The following is a 23,441-nucleotide window of genomic DNA, read 5'->3' as shown; positions in this document are numbered from 1 at the left end:
ATAGACTACATAGAATAGTATCAATAATGACTAATTTAGGGGATATGGAAACATAATGAAAATAAATAAAAACCACAGTAGCCTAAAGGGAGTTCTTGTATCTTTCCAGGAGTTGAGTAGAGATTTTGATAACATTAGAAATTAAGTCAACTGTGATGGTTAATATTACGTGTCTACTCTACTGGATTGAGGGATGCCTAGATGGCTGAAGAAGCATTGTTCCTGGTGTGTCTGCGAGGGTGTTACCAGAGGAGATTGACATTTGAGTCAATGGAGTGGGAGAGGAAGATCCACCTTCAGCGTGAGTGGGCACCATCCAATTGGCTGCCAGCACAGCTGGAACAAAGCAGGTGGAAGAAGGGAGATAAGCAGCTTGCTGCTGAGTCTTCCCAGTCTCTCTCTCTTCCCATGCCATGCTGGACACTTGGCTTCCTCTTCTGCCCTTGGACATCAGCCTCCAAGTTGTTTGGCCTTTGTACTCTGAGACATCCATCAGAAGTCCCTTCCCCTAGTTCTCTGGCCTTTAACCTCAGAAAGAAGGCTACACTGTTGGCTCTCCTGGTTTTGAGGCTTTCAGACTTGGACTGAGCCATGCTACTGGATTCTCTCTTTCTCCAGCTTGCAGATGACCTATAGTGGAACTTCATCTTTTAATTGTCTGAGCCAATTCTCCCTAATAAACTCCCTTTATATGTACATATACCCTGTTGCTTCTTTTCCTCTAGAGAATCCTGACAAATACATCAACTATGCTAAAATTTTCAGAGTGATAAATAAAACATAAGACATAGAATGTATAACTTCCAAATTAATAAAGGAAAAAAAGAGAGTGGTGAAATAGATACAGAAAATTCATTTCAAGAGAATGAAGAAAGAATGGGGGAAAGCAAATTTTTAAAAAATCATAAACAGGAAGTGAAATTAAGGGGGCAGAAATTAAATACATATAGTCAATAGTCAATTTCAATAATCAAAGTATACACAAATGGACTAAACTTTTTGCTTAAAATATAGATTATAAGACTACATTGTAAAAATATATACCTCTACACTGTTTATAAGATACACACTCAAAACATAAGAACACGAAGAGGCAGACAATAAACCTGGCAAAGAGTAATCCAAAAAAAGGTAGTCCTGCTATATCAAAACCAGATAAAATGGACTTTAAGGCAAAACCATCACTAGGAAAATGGACAATAAGTGTATGAGAAGTTCCTAACTTCACTAGTAATCAGAGAAATGAAACTTAAAGCAACAATAAGATACCGTTTCACACCTTATCAGACTGGCAAAGGTTGATGGCTGATGACAAGGGTTGGAGAGGACATTGGAAATGGGAACTCTTACAGTGCATAGCTGGGGAGAAGTACACTGGGGCAACTACTTGAGAGAGCAATTTGGCAATATCTAGTGAACCTGAAAAGGAAAACTCTTTCTTTTAATCATATACTCACTAGAAATACAAAGTGAACCACATATCCAATATTAAATTTTCTAGTAACTCCATTAAAAAGGTAAAAAGAAACAAGTGAAATAAATTTTAATATTTTTATTTAGATCAATATATTCAAAATATCATTTCAATGCATAATCAATATTTTTAAAATAATAAGGAATTTAATGTACTTTTTGTACCAAGTCTTCAAAATTTGGCATTCATTTTATGATTCGAACACATTCAATCTGACTAGCCACATACATTTCAAGTGCTAAGTAGCCAATGATTCCCTTACTGGACAGAGTCCTAGAGAAATTCTAATACTTGTGCCCAGTAAGAGACCTGTACAAGGTGTTTGCTGCAACATTTCTTTAATAAGAGAAAGTGGCCCCTTCTCCCTGGCGGTTAGTGCCGAGTGCGCGGAGTGTGTGCTCCGGGCTCGGAACACACATTTATTATTAAAAAATCCTAAAAAAATCTAAAAAAATCTTTTTAAAAACCCCCCAAAAATTTACAAAAAATCCGCGTCTCCCCCGGCGGAGACTTTTATTTTTTTTTCTTCCTCCTTTATAAAATAACCCGGTGAAGCAGCCGAGACCCACCCGCCCGCCCGCCGCCCCGCAGCAGCTCCAAGAAGGAACCAAGAGACGGAGGCCTTCCCGCTGCCCAGACCCGACACTGCCACCCTCCCTCCCCGCCGGCAGCCGGCAACCAGCGGCAGTGGATCGACCCAGTTCTGCCGCGGTTGAGTAGTTTTCAATTCAGGTTGTTTTTTGTCCCTCTGCGCTTGCTCCCGCTCCCTAACCACCCCCCCCCCCCCCCCCCGCCCCCTTCCGGCCCCCAGCCCTGCACTCGCTCTCCTCCTCTCACGGAAAGGTGGCGGGCCTGTGGCCCTGCGGGCAGCTGTGCGGAGATGAACCCCAGCGCCCCCAGCTACCCCATGGCCTCGCTCTACGTGGGGGACCTCCACCCAGACGTGACCCAGGCGATGCTCTACCAGAAGTTCAGCCCCGCAGGGCCCATCCTCTCCATCCGGGTCTGCAAGGATATGATCACCCGCGGCTCCTTGGGCTAGGCCTATGTGAACTTCCAGCAGCAGGGGGACTCGGAGGGTGCTTTGGACACCATGAATTTTGATGTTATAAAGGGCAAACCAGTAGGCATCATGTGGTCTCAGCGTGATCCATCACTTCGCAAAAGTGGAGTAGGCAACATATTCATTAAAAATCTGGACAAATCCATTGATGATAAAGCACTGTATGATACATATTCTGCTTTTGGTAACATCCTTTCATGTAAGGTGGTTTGTGATGAAAATGGTTCCAAGGGCTATGGATTTGTACACTTTGAGACGCAGGAAGCAGCTGAACCAGCTATTGAAAAAATGAATGGAATGCTCCTAAATGATCCCAAAGTATTTGTTGGACGATTTAAGTCTCGTAAAGAATGAGAAACTGAACTTGGAGCTAGGGCAAAAGAATTCACTAATGTTTACATCAAGAATTTTGGAGAAGACATGGATGATGAGCGCCTTAAGGATCTCTTTGGCAAGTTTGGGCCTGCCTTAAGTGTGAAAGTAATGACTGATGAAAGTGGAAAATCCAAAGGATTTGGATTTGTAAGGTTTGAAAGGCATGAAGATGCACAGAAAGCTGTGGATGAGATGAATGGAAAGGAGATCAATGGAAAACAAATTTACGTTGGTCGAGCTCAGAAAAAGGTGGACGGGCAGACGGAACTTAAGCGCAAATTTGAACAGATGAAGCAAGATAGGATCACCAGATACCAGGGTGTTAATCTTTATGTGAAAAATCTTGATGATGGTATTGATGATGAACGTCTCCGGAAAGAGTTTTCTCCATTTGGTACAATCACTAGTGCAAAGGTTATGATGGAGGGTGGTCGCAGCAAAGGGTTTGGTTTTGTATGTTTCTCCTCCCCAGAAGAAGCCACTAAAGCAGTTACAGAAATGAAGGGTAGAATTGTGGCCACAAAGCCATTGTATGTAGCTTTAGCTCAGCGCAAAGAAGAGCGCCAGGCTCACCTCACTAACCAGTATATGCAGAGAATGGCAAGTGTATGAGCTGTGCCCAACCCTGTCATCAACCCTTACGAGCCAGCACCTCCTTCAGGTTACTTCATGGCAGCTATCCCACAGACTCAGAACCGTGCTGCATACTATCCTCCTAGCCAAATTGCTCAACTAAGACCAAGTCCTCGCTGGACTGCTCAGGGTGCCAGACCTCATCCATTCCAAAATATGCCCTGTGCTATCCGCCCAGCTGCTCCTAGACCACCATTTAGTACTATGAGACCAGCTTCTTCACAGGTTCCAGGAGTCATGTCAACACAGCGTGTTGCTAACACATCAACACAGACAATGGGTCCACCTCCTGCAGCTGCAGCTGCTGCAGCTACTCCTGCTGTCCGCACCATTCCACAGTATAAATATGCTGCAGGAGTTCGCAGTCCTCAGCAACATCTTAATGCACAGCCACAAGTTACAATGCAACAGCCTGCTGTTCATGTACAAGGTCAGGAACCTTTGACTGCTTCCATGTTGGCATCTGCCCCTCCTCAAGAGCAAAAGCAAATGTTGGGTGAATGGCTGTTTCCTCTTATTCAAGCCATGCACCCTACTCTTGCCGGTAAAATCACTGGCATGTTGTTGGAGATTGGTAATTCAGAACTTCTTCATAGGCTCGAGTCTCCTGAGTCACTCCATTCTAAGGTTGATGAAGCTGTAGCTGTACTACAAGCCCACCAAGCTAAAGAGGCTGCCCAGAAAGTAGTTAACAGTGCCACCGGTGTTCCAACTGTTTACAATTGATCAGGGACCACGAAAAGAAACTTGTGCTTCACCGAAGAAAAATATCTAAACATCGAAAAACTTAAATATTATGGAAAAAAAGACATTGCAAAATATAAAACAAATAAAAAAAGGAAAGGAAACTTTGAACCTTATGTACCGAGCAAATGCCAGGTCTAGCAAACATAATGCTAGTCCTAGATTACTTATTGATTTAAAAAAAAACACACACACACAAAACAATAGTAAAATATAAAAACAAATTAATGTTTTATAGACCCTGGGAAAAAGAATTTTCAGCAAAGTACAAAAATTTAAAGCATTCCTTTCTTTAATTTTGTAATTCTTTACTGTGGAATAACTCAAAATGTCAGTTCTGTTTTAAGTAACAGAATTGATAACTGAGCAAGGAAATGTAATTTGGATTATAAAATTCTTGCTTTAATAAAAATTCCTTAGTGGAAAAAAAAAAAAATAAGAGAAAGTGTGTGTGTGTGTGTGTGTGTGCGTGTGTGTGTGTGTGTGTGATAAACCATAGATAAATGACAGTTTATCATGCAAAATAATACTATTCAACAGGTAAATGAACCACAACTACATGTAGAAATATGGATAAACCTCAAAAACATAATGTTTAGTGAAAATAGAGAGTTACAAGTAAATTTGAGCTGTAAGTCATTATATATGCAAAGATTTAAAACATACAAAACTCTAATATATATTGTTTCTGGCTAGATGAAGTTGTGTATCAACGCATGGGACTGATAGACAATAACTTCAGGAAATGGATTACCTTTGGGGAGAGAGTGATGGGTTGGAGAAATGGGACTTTTGCTCTATCTATAATATTTCATTTCCTTGGGAGAAAGATCTGAAGAAATAAGGCCAAGATGTTAACATCTGTTCAATCTGAGCAGTGGGTACACGTGGTGTATTAAAAATAGTCACTCAGTGGGGGCAGGGCCAATATGGCCAACTAGAAACAGCAGCGATCAGAGGCTCCCATCAGAAAAAACCGTAAGTGTGTGAATCCTTCACCGGCAACCAAGGTATCCAGTCAGAACCAACAAGGGGACTGACGTGATCTATGGGGATGAAGGAACAGCCTTGTAGTGTGGCGGCCCACCTGAGAGCTACACGGGGTGAGGAAGCCCCCACTCCCCAGCCAAGGGAGGTGGTGCGTCAGTGCACTACCCAACTGGGGAAACTGTGCTTTTTCCACAGAACTGTGCAACCCACGGATCAGAAGATATCACTCATAAACCCATGCCACCGGGACCCAGCATCCCAAACCTGGAGCCGCGCAGGTTCTGAACAGCTTCTCAGCTGGAATCTACTTAAGCCTACCAAGCTCCTGGGGGGAGGGGCAACCAGCACCACAGCTGTGGCTGCCTGCTGTCTAAGTCATTTAAACTCCTTGAGGGAGGGGCAGCAGCCAGCACGGGGACTCACAACTGCCTAACACTCTAAGCTCCCTGGGCAGGGGAAGGGCAGCATTTATCTCTATAGCTCCAGGCCACGTTTTTCCTCTGCTGGAGCCAGGGAAGCTGAAGGTTCCCAAGGCGTGTCCCCTACAGCCCAACACACTGGCTGTGTCTATGCACTGTGGCACTCTGCTGCCAGAGTGCCCCTTCAGGCCTGTCAGGCCTCTGAGCCCAAGCCAAGCCATCACATCCCAGGTGACTTGCACGTATATGCCCAGATGACCTGAAGTAACTGAAGAATCACAAAATAAGTGAAAATGCCCTGTCCCGCCTGCCTTAACTGCCTTAACCGATGACATTCCACACAAAAGAAGTGAAAATGGCTGGTCCTTGCCTTAAGTGATGACATTACCTTGTGAAAGTCCTTTTCCTGGCTCATCTTGGCTCAAAAACTCCCCCACTGAGCACCTTATGACTCCCACTCCTGTGTGCCAGAGAACAACCCCCTTTTGACTATAATTTTCCTTTACCTACCCAAATCCTATAAAACAGCCCCACCCTTATCTCCCTTCACTGCCTGCCTGCACCCAGGTGATTAAAAACTTTATTGCTCACACAAAGCCTGTTTGATGGTCTCTTCACACGGACGGACGCACATGACACTGACCCTGACTCATCCTTCCTCACTGGGTGGGGCTTCCCTGCAGGAACTCCAATAACTCCAGCCAGAGGCTCAGGGACAGAACCCAGATCTCCCTGGGCCTGAGTCCCTAAGGGGAGGAGTAGCCGCAGTCTCTGGGTATCGGCAGACTTAGCCTTTTCTCCTGGTAGTTCTGAGGAATCCAGGCAGCCCAGACAAGCGGGGTTCCCTTCAGTGAAGCACACCCACCTCCATCAAGGGACAGTCAATGTGCTTTGTTAAACAGGTTCTGTTCCTTGTGCCAGCCAACTGCGTGAGACTCTCCAACAGATGTTGTCAGACACCCTATAGGGGAGTGATCCTACTGGCATCAGGTTGGTGCCTGTCAAGGTCAGAGATCCCAGAAGAAGGAACAGGCACCCATCTCTGCTGTTCTTCAGCCTCCTTGAGTGACATCTCCAGGTGCAGGAGCAAACCAGATGAATAGGGCCTGAAGTGAACACCCAGCAAACAGCAGCAGCCCTATAGAAGAGGGCCCTGACCATTGAAACAAAAACTAACAAACAGAAAGCAACAACAGCAGCATCAACAAAGGCCCCCACAAAACAATAAAAGCCCCCACAAAAACACCATCGAAGGGTCAACAGCCTCAAAGACAGAAACTAGACAAACTCATAAACATGAGAAAGAATCAACAGAAAACACTGAAAACCCAAAAGGCCAGACTGCCTCTTCTCCTCCAAATGATCACAATGTCTCTCCAGCAAGGGCGCAGAACTGAATGGAGGATGAGATGGATGAATTAACATAAATAGAAATAGGCTTCAGAAGATGGGTAATAAAAAACTACACTCAGTTAAAGGAGCATGTTCTAACCCAATGAAAAGTAGCTAAGAACCTTGACAAAAGGTTAGAGGAGCTGCTAACTAGAATAACCAGTTTAAAGAGGAACATAAATGACCGGATGGAGCTGAAAAACACAGCATGAGAAGTTTGTGAAGCATACACGAGTATCAATAGCTGAATCAACCAAATGGAAGAAAGGATGTCAGAGTTTGAAGACTGACTTGCTGAAATAAGGCATGCAGATAAGACTAGAGAAAAAAGAATGAAAAGGAATGAACAAAGCCTCCAAGAAATATGGGACTTTATGAAAAGACAGAACCTCTGATTGATTGGAATATCTGAAGGAGATGGGGAGAATGGAAACAAGCTGGAAAACAAACTTCAGGATGTTATCCAGGAGAACTTCCCCAACCTAGCAAGACAGGCCAACAGGGAAATTCTGGAAATACACAGAACTCCACTAAGATACTCCATGAGAAGATCAACCCCAAGACATATAATCATCAGATTCTCCAAGGTCAAAATGAAGGAAAAAATGTTAAGAGCAGCCAGAGAGAAAGGCCAGGTCACCTACAAAAGGAAGCCCATTAGACTAACAGCAGAACTCTCAGCAGACTCTACAAGCCAGAAGATATTGGGAGCCAATATTCACCATTTTTAAAGAAAATAATCTTCAACCCAGAATTTCATATCCTGCCAAACTAAGCTTCATAAGTAAAGGAGAAATAAAATCCTTTCCAGATAAGCAAATGCTGAGGGATTTCATTACCACCAGACCTGCCTTATAAGAGCTCCTGAAAGAAGCTCTAAATATGGAAAGGAAAAACCAGTATCAGCCACTGCAAAAATGCACCAAAATATAAAGACCAATGACACTATGAAGAAACTGCATCACCTAGTGTGCAAAATAACCAGATAGCATCATGATGATAGGATCAAATTCACACATACAATACTAACCTTAAATGCAAATGGGCTAAATGCCCCAATTAAAAGACACACACTAGCAAATTGGATAGAGAGTCAAGACCCATCAGTGTGCTGTATTCAGGAGACCCATCTCACAGGCAGACACATAGGCTCAAAAATAAAGGGATGGAGGAAAATTTACCAAGAGAATGGAAAGCAAAAACAAGCAGGGCTTGCACTCCCAGTCTCTGACAAAACAGACTTTAAATGAACAAAGATCAAAAAAGACAAAGAAAGGCATTACATAATGGTAAAGGGAACAATTCAACAAGAAGAGCTAACTATTCTAAATATATATGCACCCAATACAAGAGCACCCAGATTCATAAAACAAGTTCTTAGAGACCTACAAAGAGACTTAGACTCCCACACAATAATAGCGGGAGACTTTAACACCCCACTGTCAATATTAGACAGATCAACAAGACAGAAAATTAACAAGGATATTCAGGACATGAACCCAGCTCTGGATCAAGTGGACCTAATAGACATCTAAAGAACTCTCCACTCCAAATCAACAGAATATACATTCTTCTCAGTACCACATGACACTTATTCTAAAATCAGAATCATAATTGGAAGTAAAACACTCAGCAAATGCAAAAGAACTGAACTCATAACAGCCTCTCAGACCACAGTGCAATCAAATTAGAACTCAGGATTAAGACACTCACTCAAAACCACACAATTACATGTAAATTGAACAGCCTGCTCCCAAATGACTCCTGGGTAAATAATGAAATTAAGGCAGAAATCAAGAAGTTCTTTGAAACCAATGAGAACAAAGAGACAATGTACCAGAATCTCTGGGACACAGCTAAAGCAGTGTTAAGAGGGAAATTTATAGCACTGAATGCCCATATCAGAAAGCTAGAAAGATCTCAAATCAATACCCTAACATCACAATTAAAAGAGCTAGAGAAGCAAGAGCAAACTAATACAAAAGCTAGCAGAAGAGGAGAAAGAACTAAGATCAGAGCAGAAATGAAGGAGCTAGAGACAAGAAAAACCCTCCAAAAAAAATCAATGAATCCAGGAGCTGGTTTTCTGGAAAAAATAACAAAATAGATAGACCACTACCCAGACTCATAAAGAAGATAAGAGAGAAGAATCAAATAGACACAATAAAAAATGATAAAGGGGATATCACCACTGACCCCACAGAAATACAAACTAACATCAGAGAATACTATAAACACCTCTGTGCAAATAAACAAGAAAAGCTAGAAGAAATGGATAAAGTCTTGGACATACACCCTCCCAAGACTAATTCAGGAAGAAGGTGAATCCCTGAATAGACTAATAACAAGTTCTAAAATTGAGGCAGTAATTAATAGCCTACAAACCATAAAAAAACCCATGAATGGATGGATTCACACCCGAATTCTATCACAGGTATAAAAAGGCGCTGGTAGCATTCCTTCTGAAACTATTCCAAGCAATTGAAAAGGAAGGACTCCTCCCTAACTCATTTTATGAGGCCAGCATCATTCTGATACAAAAATCCGGCAGAGACACAACCAAAAAAAGACAACTTCAGGCCAATATCCCTGATGAATATCAATGTGAAAATCATCAATAAAATACTGACAAATTGAATCCAGCAGCACATCAAAAACTTATGCAGCATGATCAAGTCAGCTTCATCCCTGGGATGCAAGGTTGGCTCAACATATGCAAATCAATAAACATAATCCATTATATAAACAGAACCAAAGACAAAAACCACATGATCATCTCAATAGATGCAGAAAAGGCGTTTGATAAAGTTCAACAGCCTTTCATGTTTAAAAAACAACTCCCAATAAACTAGGTATTGATAGAACATAACTCAAAATAATAAGAGCTATTTATGACAAACCCACAGCCAGTATCATACTGCATGGTCAAAAGCTGTAAGCATTCCTTTTGAAAACTGGCACAAGACAAGGACGCCCTCTCTCACCACTTGTATTCAACAGAAGTTCTGGCCAGGGCAATCAGGCAAAAGAAAGAAATAAAGCATACTCGAATAGGAAAAGAGGAAGTCAAATTGTCTCTGTTTGCAGATGACATGATTTTATATTTAGAAAACTCCATCATCTCAGCCCCAAAATCCTTAAACTGATAAGCAACTTCAGCAAAGTCTCAGGATACAAAATCAATGTGCAAAAATTACAAGTATTCCTTTATGCAAACAACAGACAAGCAGAGACCCAAATCATGAATGAACTCCCATTCACAATTGCTACAAAGAGAATAAAATACCTAGGATTACAGCTAACAAGGAATGTGAAGGACCTCCTCAAAAAGAACTACAAACAACTGCTCAAGGAAATAAGAGAGGACACAAACAAATGGAAAAACATTTCATACTCATGGATAGGAACAATCAACATCATGAAAATGGCCATACTGCCCAAAGTAATCTATAGACACAATGCTATTCCCATCAAACTACCATCGACATTCTCCACAGAATTGGAAAAAACTACTTTAAATTTCATATGGAATCAAAGAAGACCCCATATAGCCAAGACAATTCTAAGTAAAAAGAACTAAGCTGGAGGCATCATACTACCTGACTTCAAACTATACTACAAGGCTACAGTAACTAAAACAGCATGGTACTGGTACCAAAACAGATATATAGACCAATGGAACAGAACAGAGACCTCAGAAATAACACCATACATCTACAATCATCTGATCTTTGACAAACCTGACAAAAACAAGCAATGGGAAAAGGATCTCCTATTCAATAAATGGTGCTGGGAAAACTGGCTAGCCACATGCAGAACACAGAAACTGGACCCCTTCTTATATCTTATACAAAAATTAACTCAAGATGGACTAAAGACTTTAATGTAAAATCCAAAACCACAAAAACCCTAGAAGAAAACCTAGGCAATACCATTCAGGACATAGTCATGGGCAAAGACTTCATGACAAAAATGCCAAAAACAATTGCAACAAAAGCCATAATTCACAAATGGGATCTAGTTAAACTAAAGAGCTTCTGCACAGCAAAATAAACTATCATCAGAGTGAGCAGGCAACCTACAGAATGAGAGAAAATGTTTGCAATCTACCCATCTGACAAAGGTCTAATATCCAGAATTTACAAGGAACTTAAACAAATTTACAAGAAAAAAACAAACAGCCTCATCAAAAAGTGGGCAAAGGACATGAATAGACATTTCTCAAAAGAAGACATTTACATGGTCAAGAAGCATGAAAAAAATCTCAACATCACTGATCATTAGAGAAATGCAAATCAAAACCACAATGAGATACCATCTCACACTAGTTAGAATGACAGTTATTAAAAAGTCAAGAAACAATAGATGCTGGCGAGACTGTGAAGAAATAGGAACGCTTTTACACTGTTGGTGGGAATGTAAATTAGTTTAACCATGTGGAACACAGGATGGCAATTCCTCAATGATCTAGAACCAGAAATACCATTTGACCCAGCAATCCCATTACTGGGCATACACCTAAAGGAATATAAATCATTCTACTATAAAGACACATGCACATATATGTTTATTGCAGCACTGTTCACAATAGCAAAGGCTTGGAACCAACCCAAATGCCCAACAATGATAGACTGGATAAAGAAAATTGTAGTTGACGGGTTAGGACTTGACAAAAGAAAAAAGAAAATGTGGTACATATACACCATGGAATACTACACAGCCATAAAAAGGAATGAGATCATGTCCTTTGCAAGGACATGGATGAAGCTGGAAGCCATCATCCTCAGCAAACTAATACAGGAACAGAGAACCAAATACCGCATGTTCTCACTGATAAGTGGGAGTTGAACAATGAGAACACAGAACAATGGACACAGGAGGAGAACATCACACACCAGAACCTGTCGGGGAGTGGGGGGCAAAGGGAGGGAATTTAGAGGACAGGTTAGTAGGTGCAGCAAACCACCATGGCACACGTATATCTATGTAACAAACCTGCATGTTCTGCACATGTATCCTGGAACTTAAAGTAAAATTTTAAAAACCAATATAAATAAAATAAATATATTTCTAAAAATATTAAAATAAATAAAAAATGAAAATAACACTCCTCCCTTCAAGAGATGGGGGTCCCTTCCCTTCCTCTTGACCTTGGGTGGCTCTGTGATTGCTTTGACCAATAGAATACAGTGATTGTAACACTGTATCTGTTTCCAGGACAAGGCCTTAAGACTGATAGTTTCTACTTTTGTCTCCTAGAATATTCCCTTTAGGTAGTTTGACTACTCTGAGATCACCATACTGCAAGGAAGTCCAAGTCAGCCATGTAGAGAGAAGTATACAAGGGAGACAGAGAAAGAAATGTCCACACAGTCTCAGCTGTTCCCAACCACCCTAGCCCAGGATTCAAGAGAGTTAACAGAAAAGTCATCTTAGACATTCCAGGCCCAGCAGATGCAACCTGAGAAGAAGTGAGGAACCCAAATGAAAGATAAAATTGAGTTCCCAGACATACAGCCTCAGCTAAACTGTTCCAACCTCTAAAGTGGTATGAGCCACTGACAAACAAGCTGAAGCACTATCAAACAACCCAACCCCTCTGTGTCCTGCCAGAATTCCCGACCCACTATATTACAAGCACAATTGTTTTTTTAAGTCACTAATGTTGGAGATGGTTTTTAGGCAGCAATAGATAACCACAACAGTACATACATAGTTATATCATTTTCTATACTTTATATTTTAAAAATACTTAAATTTCAAAAGATTTCTAGAGAAATAAACTGCACCAGATTTTCTGAAGAAGAATAAAAAGTGAATCAGAGAGCCAGAGTGATTGAGCCAAAAACACATCCAGAAACTGTCTTGCCAAAATTAAATGAACTAATGAAGTCCCTAAACATTAGATTTCCTTTTTCTCTGCAGACATAATTTCCATTTTTTGCTATTCTGTAACCTCAGTTGTGTTGCTAATATGCAAAAGCATTGATTATTTCTGAAGTTTTAGCAACTTAAATAGGGAAGGAGCTGAAGCTCCAAACCGCATCAATTTCTTTCACAATGTCTTTCAAAATTACTATTACTATTCCTCCAATATCTATCCAGCCCAAATATTTGGAATTGTCTTAGATGCTTCATTTTCCTTTACCCTTCAAAATACCATTGATTCTAATTATTGAAAGATTCTGTATTTGCAAATTTGCCTCTTTGCTAGAATTTATTTGTAACCCAAAATCAGTACTCATGGTGTTTTTATGACCGTAGCAAACAAGTGCAGAGTAGCAAAAAATTTGAGTTGCCGGACAGGCACATCTCAGTTGAAGTTGAACAAAATGATGTTCTGCCTTCTTGTTTCAAGTCTCATACTGTGAACGTGTCCTTTGCAGTCTATTTAGTACCATGGTTTTTTTTGTTTTGTTTTGTTTTACATTTTTTGTACTTCTACTTAGTGATTTCATTGTTTAAAATAGCCCCCAAGCCTACAGCTGAAGAGCCCTAGTGCTCCTAACACAAGAAGTCTGTGCTGTGCCTTAAGGAGAAAGTATTTGTGTTAAATAAATTTTATTCAGGCATGCATTATAGTGCTATTAGCCATGAGTTCACTGTTAATGAATCAAATACATATATACAGTATCTTCAAACAGAAACACACATAAAACAAGGTTACGGCCAGGCATGGTGGCTCATGCCTGTAATCCCAGCATTTTGGGGGACCAAGGCTGGCGGATGGCTTGAGCCCAGGAGTTCGAGAACAGTCTGGGTAACACAGCAAAACCCCGTTTCTAAAAAAAAAATACAAAAAAATAGCATGGTGGCACACACCCATAGTCCCAGCTACTCAGGAGGCTGAGGTGGAAGAATCACCTGAGCCCTGGAGGTTGAGGCTGCAGTAAGCTGAGATCGCACCACTGCACTCCAGCTTGAGTGTCAGAGTGAGACCCTATCTCAAAAAAAAAAAAAAAAAAAAAAAACTGCAGCTATGTGTTGAGCAGTTAACAGAAATGCTGTGACCAGAAGCTTGCAGGTACTTAACCCTGTATTTACCCTATGAGTAATGGTTCAGTATTCATTTATTCTGTGTTTATGGTGACTTTGTAGAACATAACTACCATGAAGAGCAAGAATCAACTGTAATTTATTAACAAGGCTCAGAGGATTATTTGACGGAGAGATTGTGAAAGATTGGGATTTCTGGGGACTCTGAGTCATTGAGATTTGAATATTAAAGTCAGTGGGGTCAGGTGTGGTGGCTCACATCTGTAATCCCAACACTTTGGGAGGCCCTGGTGGAAGGATCACTTGAGGCCAGGAGTTTCAGACCAGCCTGGGCAACATATTCAGACCCATTTCTACAAAAAAATTAAAATATTAGCTGGGTGTGGCAGTGTGTGCCTTTAGTCCTAGCTACTTGGGTGGCTGAGGTGGGAGAATCTCTTGAATCCAGGAGTTGGAGGCTGCAGTGAGCTATGATTATACCACTGCACTCCAGCCTGGGAGACAGAGTGATACCCTGTCTCATAAAATAATAAATAAATGAATAAAGTTAATGAGAATAAATCTACCCTGCACTCACAAGAGGTACAGCTGGCATCATTGTTCTTGCCTACCAGACCATAAACATCTTGAAGGCAAAGCACAAGTTTGTTGTATTATAGTCATGTTCCCAGAATCTATTATAGTCTCTGACATATATTAAATGCTCAATAAATATATGATGCAATCATTGATTCATTAATTCACTTATTCATTTAACAAATATTGAGCTTCTGCTATGTGCCAGACTTTATGTTAGATGATGGATAGATACAGCAGTACAGGCAACCTTCTTGTCCTCAAAGAGCTTACATTCTGGTGGGAGAAGACAAGAAATAAGCAACTTTGAAATAATATGTCAGGTAATTACATGAAAAAGCATTTAAAAAGGATAAGCAGAATAAAAAATATTGGGTTTAGGGAAGGTTGCTATTTTGGTCAAAGGTCTCTCTAATAAGGAAAACTTTGAAAAGAAATCTGAGGCTAGGTTCAGTGGTTCATCCCTGTAATCTCAGCACTTTGGGAGGCTGAAGTGGACAGACTACATGAGGTCAGGAGTTCAAGACCAGCCTAGCCAACATGGAAAAATCCCATCTCTACTAAAAATACAAAAGTTAGCCGGGCATGGTGGTGGGCACCTGTAGTCCCAGCTACTTGGGAGGCTGAAGCAGGAGAATCGCTAGAACCCTGGAGGTGGAGGTTGCAGTGAGTGGAGATCATGACACTGCACTCCAGCCTGAGCAACAGAGCAAGACTCTGTCTCAAAAAAAAAAAAAAAAAAAAGAAAGAAAGAAAAGAAAAGAAACCTGAAGGAAGTACAGGGGGTGATCCAGATGTATATCTAGGATAAGTGCAAAGGGCTTGAGGCAGGGGAGAATTTGGCAAGGGGATTAGAGTGCCACAGTGCCTCTCTTAAAAGAGAAAGAGAAAGTGCCTCTCAAACAAGGAGAGAAAGTGTACACCTGGTTCTGTGGAGACAACAAATATTCCTACTTATACTGTTTTGGGGACAAAGTCAAACAGCAATAGTATATAGAAATAGTACATATAATCAAATAGAGCTACCCAGCATTTGAGATGGGGCATCCCTTCTTGGAGTGCAGAAATAGGAAAATATGACTTGACTGACAAGGAAGAAGAGTAGAAAGAGTCTCTCTTTTTCATATTAAAGCCTGTATATTACACTAAATTCAATCCCTGGAGGATATTAACTATTTATGAAAGCCAAATATATGCTCTTAACCTATGAATTCTGAGCAAGAGGGTGTTACTGCTTTATCTTCAAGCCTTGTTTCCCAGGAAAGCAAAAATCACAAAGGAAAGATACAAAGAAAAACAGGAGGCAGTCACAAGCTAACTGTAATGTTTCAGTTTTGTTAGACATACACTTCTTTAAAAAAGAAGTTAAGGGTCTACTTCTGAGGTTTCTATAGCCATTATTATTCATTTACCATTTCTTATGTTACAAAGGCCAATCAAATGTACAAATGAGTAATTATAAACCTGGCCATTAGAGACTAAGAAGTTATCTTCCATGATTATTCATCTTTATAATAACAAGATTCCATTTATTTTTATTGCTAAAAATACAACGAATAATATCATCAAAATTCAAAAAGTTAGATACAAAACATTAAAAATAAAATCCCTGTTGAAATACAGAATAGCTAGGCCATAGTGTGATTGTGTGCCTGTAATCTAATCATTGATAGAATCAATACCTCCTGGTTTCCCTGGCCCTTTAGACATCTGAAAGAGTAATCTGCTCGAGGCCTTCACTTCTGGTATATAAGAGAAGAAAAACACTAGAGGGGAAGACATTGCATTTGTGGACAGCCTAAACACAGCCATCAGTGTATCTGGCAAGAGTAAGACATTAGAATTCATTACTTCAGCATGTGAGTAGAGGGATAGAATCACAAACATACTGAATTACAGCTTCATAAAAATTATGCTCTCATACTGGTAAATTTGAATTGAATTTCAAGCCTAGAGTCAGTAGTTAAAAGAATACAAGTCCAGGTGCCATTAAAAATCTACCAAGCTATTCCACTCAAAACTTCAGAGTGGAGCCACATACACCAGACTGATTGCTTCTCAGCCAATGGTCAGAGGAAATCCATCCCACTCCAAAAGACTAAAAACACTACTTACTTGAAAGAGATTTAAGAGACAAGCAGCTGAGACGTGTGCCATTTTTGGAAATAATGATGAGCTAAGTCACCATATCTGTCGCCAAATGTGAATATTATATAAAAGAGAATAGGGCCATTTGTATTTCATATTGGCTTCTTCCTCCCCTCTTTCTCTGCCAGAATTCTCTTGCGCTACATTTGCCTTCAGGCTTCAGGGGAGTATCATCACTGTGGTCTGGCCTCTGCACATGAATAGAAGTAGTTTTCCATTTGTTAAATTATGTATGAGCTCAGCTGCTGTTTGGATTTTTATTGAATAATTTTTACATAAATATTTTATAAGCAACCAGAGGCTATTGGTATTTGACACATTTCAGAAAATTAAAGAATAAAATTTAAATTGTAGTATGAAAAGACAAAAGGATCATCATGTCCTTGTTGATGAAACATTCACACTATACCCTCAGTAGATGAATTTAGACATGGTTTAAATAGACTGCTTCTTAAATCATGTTTTTTGAATTTAGATAAATTCTCCTTTAATAGGGAAATAAAGAAAATTATAGCACTTTATTTTCTACTTTGACATTCAGTAGTAAGTTGGATGTTTATGTTCTTGGTGCTTTCAGAATGTAGGTTCTGGGCTTTATTCCGAATCTCAAATTTGCTAGTTTACATTGTTTTAAAGACAGTGCACTAGTAGTGGTTTTTATTAATAATAAACTGTCTATTTTTTAATTAATAATAAACTGTCTATTATTTTTATTAATAATAAACTGTCTACTATTTTCCAAACTCCCTATATTTCACCTAAAATTGAATGTTTGAATTATTTTTAAAATATCAACTGAGTGCGTTCTAGCCATGGTGTGAAATAAAAAAGATGAGACCAAGAAGTCAAATGCCTTTAGAAACTGACTGAAAAAGGAGGACAAGAGAGAGGTTAAATAAAATACTAATATTGTGGCCGGGCGCGGTGGCTCACGCCTGTAATCCCAGCACTTTGGGACGCTGAGGCGGGTGGATCACGAGGTCAGGTGATCTAGACCATCCTGGCTAACACAGTGAAACCCCGTCTCTACTAAAAATACAAAAAAATTAGCCAGGCGTGGTGGCAGGTGCCTGCAGTCCCAGCTACTTGGGAGGCTGAGGCAGGAGAATGGCGTGAACCCGGGAGGCGGAGTTTACAGTGAGCCGAGATCACGCCACTGCACTCTAGCCTGGGTGACAAGGCGAGACTCCATCTCAAAACAACAACAGCAACAAAAACTAATACTATAACTCCATGCAGATTCAGTCACTCACCACTTGCAAAGTCAGGTAACAACTACAAGGTGTGGTAGAAGAAAAGTCACTTTATTCCAGAGCTAACAGTGGGGAAATGGCCATGGCTCTGAAACGGGAAAGTTTCCCTTGTCCCCCATCGCGGGGTGTGCGACGGAGCGAGTGGCTCGCTTTTCAGTGCCCCGCTGCTCAAACCTCTAGGGAAGCATGCAGACAGGCAGGCTGGGAGCTCCAACCCCATGGTAGCACCTAGGGATGGATGTTTACAGCTCCCGAGGCCCCAGTGGGCCTGTGATACCTCTTGCTCTTAGTTTTGCCATCTATAGGCAGCTTGCGTTAACCAGCTCAATTAGACCCTCTACCTTATCACAAGGACACAGGGCTTTCTGTATCTCGGGTTCTTGCCTTGGTGTACCAGAAGAATCGGATCACACCTGGGCTTGGAGAATGAGTGCAAGGTTTTATCGAGTGGAGGTAGCTCTCAGCAAATGGAGGATGTCAGAAGCGGATGGACTGTGAAGGTTTTCCCCTGAAGTTGGGCCACTCAGCAGCCCACGCTCTCTTCCGACCACCCCAGCTAAACTCCACGTTCCACCGGGTCGATGGCCTGCTGGCATGCCGGTTTCTCCACATCCTCTCAACATCCAGCCGCTTGTGTGTTCTGCTGTGTTTCTCTCCACGTCCAGCCGCTTGTGTGTTCCTGCTAGGGTCTTGGGATTTTTATAGGCACAGGATGTGGGCATGGCAGGCCAGGGTGGTCTTGGAAAATGCAACATTTGGGCACAAAGGTAGGAGTGCCTGTCCTCACCTAGGTCCGTGGGCACAGGCCTGAGGGTGGAGCCCTAGCCAGGGACCCGCTTTTCTCTACTCAGCACGTCCCTGTCCCCCTCCCGTAACAGCTTCATGCCTTAGAGAAACCATTTCAAATTTTGGACAGAATGCAATGGCTTAAAAAGGAAAGCTTGGTAGAGGGAGAATGCAGGAGGGGAGAGAAGGTGCAGGTCTACCTGACTTGCACCAACGACTTGTCTTGAGTTATTGCCCCCTCTGGTGAATGGGCTGGGGCATCCTGGCATAATCAGGTTGTAAATTAACTGCAATCCTGAGGTGATCTCCTCGTGGGGAAAAATTCTATAGGTGCTTTGATTGTTTTAAGATTCAGTCCCTGGAACTTCTAAGCAAGTGTATAATTAGATAAGGAGGACATTGTACCTGGTGGAAAGAAAGAGAGCAAAGGTAGTATTTCATTTGTAAGAAGTTAAACATAAAGTAAGCAAGGAGAAAAAAAAAGTGTGATGGTTAATATTAGGTGTCAACTTGTCTGGATTAGAGATGCCTAAATGGCTGGTAAAGTGCTGTTCATGGGTGCGTCTGTGAGGGTGTTGCCAGGGGAGATTGACATGAGTCAGTGGACTGGAAGAGAAAGACCCATCCTCAGTGTGGGTGGGCACCATTCAATTGGCTGCCAGCGCAGCTGGAACACAGCAGGAAGATGAAGGGGAATAACTACCTTGCTGCTGAGTCTTTCCACTCTCTCTCTTCTCCTGCTGGACACTTGGCTTCCTCTCCTCCCACCCTCGGACTTCACACTCCAAGTTCTTCAGTCTTTGAACTCTGTAACTTGTGCCAAAAGCCTTGCATGGCTTCCTGGCCTTCAGACTGAAGGCTGCACTGTCAGTTTCCCTGGTGCTGAGCTTTTGGACTTGAACTGAGTCACTACCAGTTTCTGTCTTTCACCAGCTTGCAGATAGCCTATTGTAGGACTTTCCCTTGTAATCATGGGAGTCAATTCTCCCTAATAAACTTTCTTTTATATATACATATAACCTATGAATTCTGTCCCTCTAGAAAACCCCAACTAATACAGAAAGAAACAAAACAATATTTAAAAATAGGGTACTCATTACAACTCCCCACTGTCAAATTCCATTCCATTTCTGTGGAACATGGGCGATGTGTTCATTCTGCCTACCTCCTGCTGAACGAGGATGTAGTTAAAGGACATTGTAATGGAACTGATCTACTGGAATTGGAAATATTCTCATGTACCTGGGCTCACAGATGAAAACTGTTGGAGATTTGCAAGTCTCTGGAAGAGTTCATCTTGCATTCCCATGCAGAATGTACAGCAGTAGAATCTGCATCAAAGAAGTATGCCTATTCCTGCAATTATGGTCAAGGTCACAAGTAACTTTTCCCACCAGGATGGTTCTGATCCAAACCAGGGCACAAACCATTGATCTGGTGACAATGTGCGGTCAGACATAGCTTTAATTTGTTTATGCATATCTTGCAGGGCTAATGAGACATTCCCTGAGTTGTCTAGGATGTATATACACTACTCAGGTTTTCAATAGTTTTGGGGTAACAGGTGGCTTTTAGTGACATGAAAAGTTTTAATGGCCATGTCTGAGATTTGGAGCACCTGTCACTCAAGCAGTGTACACTGTACCCAATGTATAGTCTTTTATACCTCACCGCACTCCCACACTTCCCTCCAAGTCCCCAAAGTCCATGATATCATTCTTATGCCTTTGCATCCTCATAGCTTAGCTCCCATTTATAAATGAGAACACAGAATGTTTGGTTTTCCATTTCTGAGTTACTTCGCTTAGAATAATAGTCTCCAACTCCATCCAGGTTGCTGCAAATGTCATTATTTTGTTCCTTTTTATGGCTGAGTAGTATTTCATGGTTATATATATTGCATTTTCTTTATCCACTCATTGGTTGATGGGGATTTAGGCTGGTTCCATATTTTGGCAACTGAGATTTGCGCTGCTATAAACATGCATGTGCAGGTGTCTTTTTCATATAATGACTTATTTTCCTCTGGGTAGATACCCAGTCATGGGATTACTGGATTTAATGGTAGTTCTACTTTTAGTTCTTTAAGGAATCTCCATAGTGTTTTCCACAGTGGTTCTACTAGTTTACATTTTCACCAGCAGTGTAGAAGTGTTCCCTTTTCACCACATCCACACCAATATCTGTTATTTTTTTATTTTTTAATTATGGCCATTCTTGCAAGAGTAAGGTGGTATCTCCTTGTGATTTTAATTTGCATTTCCCTGATAATTAGTGATGCTAAGCATTTTTCATATGTTTGTTGACCATTTGTATATCTTCTTTTGAGAATTGTATAATCATGTACTTTTTGATGCGATTATGTGTTTTTTTCTTGCTGATTTGTTTGAGTTCCTTGTTGATTCTGGATATTAGTCCTTTGTTGTATGCGTAGTTTTCGAATATTTTCTCCCTTTTGTGGGTTGACTGATTGCTGATTATTTTTTGTTGTTGTTGTGCAGAAGCTGTTTAATTTAATTAGGACTTATTTATCAATTTTTGTTTTGTTGAATTATCTTTTGAGTTCTTGGTCATGAAATTTTTGCCTAAGCCAATGTCTAAAAGAGTTTTTCCAATGGTATCTTCTAGAATTTTTATGGTGTCACGTATTAGATTTAAGTCTTTGACCCATCTTGAGTTGGTTTTTGTATAAGGTGAGAGATGAGGATCCAGTTTCATTCTTCTACCTGTGGCTTGACAATTAACCCAACACCATTTGTTTAATAGAGTGTCCTTTTCCTACTTTACACTTTTGTTTGCTTTGTCAAAGGTCAGTTAGCTGTAAGTAGTTGGCTATATTTTGGGGTGCTCTATTCTATTCCATTGGTCTATGTGCCTATTTTTTTTACCAGAACCGTGCTGTTTGAACAAGTCCAGATTTGTTCTTCTTCCTTAAGATTTCTTTGGCTATGCAGGCTCGTTTTTGGTTTCATATGAATTTTAGAATTGTTTTTCCTAGTTCTGTGAAGAATGGTAATGGCACTTTGATGGGAATTGCATTGAAATCTGTAGATTATTTTTGGCAGTATGCTCATGTTCACAATATTGATTCTACCCATCCATGAGCATGGGATATGTTTCTATTTGTATCCTGAAATGTTACTGAATTCATTTATCAGATCAGGAGCTTTTTGGGTGGATCTTAGAGTTTTCTAGGTATACAATCATACTTAGATCTAAATCATATCATCAGTGAACAGCAACTGTTTGACTTCCTCTTTACCAGTTTGGATGACCTTTATTACTTTCTCTTGTCTGATTGCTCTGGCTAGGACTTCCAGTTCTATGTTGAATAGAAGTGGCGAAAGTGGGCATCCTTGTCTTGCTCCAGTTCTCAAGGGGAATGCTTTTAACTTTTCCCTATTCAGTATAAGGTTGGCTGTGGGTTTGTCATGAATGGCTTTTATTACCTTGAGGTATGTCCCTCCTATGCCAAATTTGCTGAGGGTTTTAATCATATAGTGATGCTCAATTTTGTCAAATGCTTTCTGTATGTCTATTGAGATGACCATACAGTTTTTGTTTTTAATTGTTTACATATCATATTTATTGACTTGCATATGTTAAATCATCTCTGCCTCCATAGGATGAAACCACTTGATCATGATGTACTTTCTTTTCGATGTGCTGTTGCATTTAGTTAGCTAGTTTTTTTGTTGAGGATTTTTGCATCTGTGTTCATTGGGGATATTGGTCTGTAGTTTTCTTTTTTATGTCCTTTCTTCTTTCTCTACGTTTTGGAATAGTTTCAGTAAGATTGGTATCAATCCTCCTTTGAATGTCTGATGGAATTCAGCTGTGAATTCATCTGGTCCTGGACTTTTTTTGTTGGCAATTTCTTAAATTACTGTTTCAATCTCTCTTGTTATTGGTCTGTTCAGAATTTCTGTTTCTTCCTTATTTAATCTAGAGGGTTGTATATTTCCAGGAATTTATCCATCTCCTCTAGATCTTCTAGTTTGTGCATGTAATGGTGTTCATAGTAGCCTTGAAATGTCTTTTGTATTTTTGTGGTATGTTATAATATCTCCTATTTCATTTCCAACTGAGCTTCTTTAGACCTTCTCTCTTCTTTTCTTGGTTAATCTTACTAATGGTCTTGCTAATGGTCAATTTTGTTTATATTTTCAAGGAACCAGCTTTAATTTTTTAATTTTCATCTTGATTTGATTGTTGACCCAAAGATCATTCAAGAGCTGATTATTTAATTTCCATGTATTTGCATAGTTTTGAGGGTTCCTTTTGGAGTTAATTTCCAGTTTCATTCCACTGTGGTCTGAGAGGATACCTGATATAATTTCAGTTTTCTCAAATTTATTGAGACTTGTTTTGTGACCTATCATGTGGTCTATCTTCGAGAATGCTCCATGTACTGATGAAACTAATGTATATTCTGCAGTTGTTGTGTAGAATGCTCTGTAAATAACTGTTAAGTTCATTTCTCTAGGGTATAGTTTAAGTCCATTGTTTCTTTGTTGACTTTCTGTCTTGATGACCTGTCTAGTGCCATCATTGGAGTATCGAAATCCCCCACTATTATTGTGTTGCTATCT

General features: G+C 40.5%; 1 pseudogene across 1 annotated transcript; it reads left to right on the top strand.

Moving 5' to 3' along the window:
- The first annotated feature begins 2,354 nt into the window (after positions 1–2,354).
- LOC111555279 lies at positions 2,355–4,475 on the top strand (annotated as a pseudogene). The gene has a single exon (XR_002735479.2). The product of XR_002735479.2 is annotated as a polyadenylate-binding protein 1 pseudogene (transcript).
- The last annotated feature ends 18,966 nt before the right edge of the window (positions 4,476–23,441 follow it).

Source organism: Piliocolobus tephrosceles, chromosome 10, assembly GCF_002776525.5.
Source record: "Piliocolobus tephrosceles isolate RC106 chromosome 10, ASM277652v3, whole genome shotgun sequence".
NCBI lineage: Eukaryota > Metazoa > Chordata > Mammalia > Primates > Cercopithecidae > Piliocolobus > Piliocolobus tephrosceles.
The sequence above is the reverse complement of the archived record's forward strand: the minus strand, read 5'-3'. Positions and strand labels throughout refer to the sequence as shown.